The sequence below is a fragment of the Coregonus lavaretus genome, assembly GCF_964263955.1.
Source record: "Coregonus lavaretus genome assembly, chromosome: 20".
In the NCBI taxonomy this organism is placed as follows: domain Eukaryota; kingdom Metazoa; phylum Chordata; class Actinopteri; order Salmoniformes; family Salmonidae; genus Coregonus; species Coregonus lavaretus.
The window spans coordinates 21,934,409-21,939,466 of NC_140007.1; positions in this window are offsets into that span (position 1 = coordinate 21,934,409).

The window sequence follows — 5,058 nt, forward strand, 5'->3', positions numbered from 1 at the left end:
GTTTCACTGCACAAAAACACTTGCCCCTCACAAGCCCCTTTTCCTAACTCCAACACCATTCTTCTCCAATCGGTGAAAAAATAGTACAAGGTACATTAAAGAACACAGTGCATTCGGAAAGTATTCAGACCCCTTCCCCTTTTCCACATTTTGTTACGTTACAGCCATATTCTAAAATAGATTAAATACATATTTTCCTCATCAATCTACACACAATACCCCATAATGACAAAGCGAAAACAGGTTTTTAGATTTTTTAGCATTAAAAAAATTAAAAAATAAACAGAAATACCTTCCATATTTCCATAAGTATTCAGACCCTTCGCTATGAGACTTGAAATTGAGCTCAGGTGCATCCTGTTTCCATTGATCATCCTTGAGATGTTTCTACAGCTTGATTGGATTCCACCTGTGGTAAATTCAACTGATTGGACATGATTTGGAAAGGCACACACCTGTCTATATAAGGTTCCACAGTTGACAGTGCATGTCAGAGCAAAAATCAAGCCTTGAAGTCGAAGGAATTGTCCATAGAGCTCCGAGACAGGATTGTGTCGAGGCACAGATCTGGGGAAGGGTACCAAAAAATGTCCGCAGCATTGAAGGTCCCCAATAACACAGTGGCCTCCATCATTCTTAATTGGAAGAAGTTTGGAACCACCAAGACTTCCTAGAGCTGGCCACCCGGCCAAACTGAGCAATCCGGGGAGAAGGGCCTTCGTCAGGGAGGTGACCAAGAACCCGATGGTCACTCTGACAGAGCTCCAGAGTTCCTCTGTGGAGATTGGAGAAACCTCCAGAAGGACAACCATCTCTGCAGCACTCCACCAATATGGTAGAGTGGCCAGATGGAAGCCACTCCTCAGTAAAAGGCACATGACAGCCCGCTTGGAGTTTGCCAAAAGGCACCTAAAGGACTCTCAGACCATGAGAAACAAGATTCTCTGGTCTGATGAAACATAGATTGAACTCTTTGCCCTGAATGCCAAGCGTCACGTCTGGAGGAAACCTGGCACCATCCTGATGGTGAAGCATGGTGGTGGAAGCCGCATGCTGTGGGGATGTTTTTCAGTGGCAGAGACGACTAGTCAGGATCAAGGGAAAGATGAACGGAGCAAAGTACAGAGAGATCCTTGATGAAGACCTGCTCCAGAGCGCTCAGGACCTCAGACTGGGGAGAAGGTTCACCTTCGAACCGGACAATGTACCTAAGCACAGAGCCAAGACAACGCAGGAGTGGCTTCGGGACAAGTCTCTGAAGTTCCTTGAGTGGCCCAGCCAGAGCCCGGACTTGAACCCGATCTAACATCTCTGGGGAGACCTGAAAATAGCTGTGCTGTGACGCTCCCCATCCAACCTGACAGAGCTTGAGAGGATCTGCAGAGAAGAATGGGAGAAACTCCCCAAATACAGGTGTGCCAAGCTTGTAGCGTCATACCCAAGTACACTTGAAGTTGTAATCGCTGCCAAAGGTGCTTGAACAAAGTACTGAGTAAAGGTTCTGAATACTTATGTAAATTTGATATTTCATTGTATTTTATTTTTTTTAATTGCAAAGAAATCTGAAAAACTGTTTTTGCTTTGTCATTATGGGGTATTGTGTGTAGATTGATGAGGGGAGAAAAAACAATTTAATCAATTTTAGAATAAGGCTGTAACATAACAAAATGTGGAAAAAGTCAAGGGGTCTGAATACTTTCCGAATGCACTGTATATGAGGAACACCTCATGTAAATTCCTATTTAGATGGCTGATACAGTGTAAAGAATGCAAGGGCCCCAAATTACAGATGTAGGATCTTAATTTGATCATCCTGTTGTTTCATGAAATTTCCTGCACAACAGGAAATGCAAACTTGTAGTGTATTTAAGGTTTAAAAAGGCTTCTAAAGTTTGTAATTTCCACTTTAAAGTGTCAGACTTGTATCAAATCTATCAACTTAACAAAAAATGTATCAACCCCTACAAAAATGTCCATTAACTACAATCCGCACAATAATTCACATTTCCTATTGCTGCAGGATTATTTTCCTGGTGTGAGAAACTGGTCAAATTAAGATCCTGCTTTTGCAAAAGACAAACCAGTTATTGTGTACATAATTACTTACATGAAGATTTTGAATAGTAAAGAAAGACACATTATTGAGTGGAGTTCAGTTAGCTTCAAATTCCATGTTGGTCATGATTACACATAATAAAAACAGCTATTATGATACACTTTAAACAATATATTCACTAGTTTTGACTCAGATGTTAAAAGCATGATAAAAACATTTAAACTAACAACATGCCAGAGCATTGGGGACCAGCAAGAACGTGATAGGTTTTACAGCCTGTCCACAACCTAGCTCTATGCAGATTGTGTTTTGGACATCTTGGGTCTGGAGAGCACTATTACAAACTGACCTTCGTAGAATATCTCTAAGTTGCCTGAGCATCTGTCTCTGTCACGCCCTGACTCAGGGGACTCTTATATGTTGAGTCAGGGTGTGTATAATCTATGTTGTGTATTTTCTAGGTGTGTTATCTAGTATGTGTATTTCTATGTTGGCCGGTGTGGTTCCCAATCAGAGGCAGCTGTCGCTCGTTGTCTCTGATTGGGGATCATACTTAGGCAGCCTATTGGCACTAGGTAGTTGTGGGATCTTGTTCCGTGTTGGAGGCTTGTATTGTTTGTTAGCCGTAGGGCTTCACGTTTAGTTTGTTTATTGTTTTGTCGTGTGTTTATCAGTTGAATAAACATGTACGCATATCACGCTGCGCCTTGGTCTGACCCGTCCTTGAACGAACGTGACAGTCTCTGTGATCCACCAGCCTGGCCTTGACACTTCCTGCATTGGAAAAATCTAATAACATTCATGCTTCAGCAACATAATGTGCAAATACATTTTTTTAAAGTATGGATTTAGTGGGGGAAAAAGGGACTGATACATGATATTACCTGAGCAAACAACAAAGGCTGACTTGTCCTGACTTGAACTGTCTCAGGTTAGTTGTCTGCCGGGTACGGTGCATACTGCTGATGATCACCCCAGGTGATTTTTTCAGTTTTGCATGTTATTTTGGCATTAATACGTGTCACATATCAGATTGCAAACAATGTAAAAAATATATATAATTGAGTTAATAAAGCCTCCATACAAACATGGTCTCTTTATTGCCTTCTTGAGTAAGGCAGCTCCAAAATGTAGGTGTTTCAGCCTAGCTCAGTGCTTTCTGTGGTGGTCGGGCAGCCAGCAGAAAATACAGAGCGGAGGCGTTGGTAATGTTCTCTAGTTGCGCCGTGATTGGCTCAGTGTTCTGTCACTCACGGGGACACTACGTCACCGCAAAATCTACGGGTAGAGCTCGAAATTTCAAGCCCCTTGGGTGCTGCCATAGACTTACAGTACATTAGAAGTGCCCATCAAGAAGGCTCAAGGTCATTGGCCACAGATAGAATGACGTCAAGTCATGTTATATCTAGCTAAACTTTGATTGATGTCAACATCATACTTTCATAATCTTAGCTAGCAAGCTAGACAAGCAGTCATTATCATGCATCAAGTCGGCAATCTACTGGCAAATCCTTTTCAGTCCTTGTCATACGAAGATAAATTATAGATCAAACATATCGGTGCTCATTGGTCATTGGACATAAACAAGTTGGAAATCGCTAATTCAACAATGAGTGCTAAGGCGCCACTGCAGCCCCAGGTTCGATCCCAAGCTATGTCACAGCCGGCTGCGACCGGGAGACCCATGGGACGGCACACAATTGGCCCAGCGTTGTCCGGGTTAGGGGAGGGTTTGGCCGGCCGGGATGTCCTTGTCTCATTGTGTTCTAGCAACTCCTTGTGGCGGGCTGATCGGTCGACTTTGATCATCAGCATTACCCGTCATCTCTAGTGTCATCTTGCAGGCTTACTGTTTTACTACCTGTCAGGGCAAAGCCTAGGTAAGAAGGATCATCATGATGATGTACTATTATCATTATTATACAATTATTTCCATCGCCTGTGTCGTTGTATAAAGCTATTATCCTTTGAAAAATATAAGAATGTTCTGGACATCAGAACAGCGATCACTAACCTCGATTTGGATGAAGATTTCAACTTCAACGAGTCGGCGGCGCAGGACATACTGCTCACCCCAGACCAGGCCCTAATTCCCATAACCCAGAAAAGAAAGAGACAGCGCAAGAAAGGCCGACGTGCGGGCACCCTGATGAAACTACATCGGCGAATAAATAAATCGCCACTACCCTCCGTTCTATTGGCGAACGTACAATCACTGGAGGAAAAACTGGATGAGCTTCGTTCGAGACTATCCTATCAATGGGACCTGAAGAACTGTAATATCCTATGTTTTTCTGAACAAGGACATTGATAATATTCACTGAGTGTCAAAATATTAGGAACAAGCCCTTTCCCAACAATGCAGAGTTAAAAAGTAAGAACATTTGCACAAATAAAAAAGGAAATAATAACACAATAAAATAACAATAACGAGGCTATATACAAGGAGTACCGGTACTGAGTCAATGTGCTGGAGATACGAGGTAGTTGAGGTGATTGAGGTAATACACTGAGTGTACAAAACATTAGGAATACCTACTCTTTCCCTGACATAGACCGACCAAGTGAATCCAGGTGAAAGCTATGATCCCTTATTGATGTCACTTGTTAAATCCACTTCAATCAGTGTAGATAAAGGGGAGGAGACAGGATAAAGAAGGATATTTTAGCATTGAGACAAATGAGTCATGTATTGTGAATGTGTGAATTGTCTAAATGACTATCGCCCCATAGCACTCACATCTGTTGCCATGAACTACTTTGAAAGGCTGGTCATGGATCACATCAACACCATCATCCCAGACACCCTGGACCCACTCCATTTCGCATACCGCCCCAACAGATCCACAGATGATGCAATCTCTATTGCACTCCACACTGCCCTCTCCCACCTGGACAAGAGGAACACCTACAGTGCCTTTCAAAAGTATTCATCCCCCTTGGTGTTTTTCCTATTTTGTTGCATTACAACCTGTAATTTAAATTGATTTTTATTTGGATTT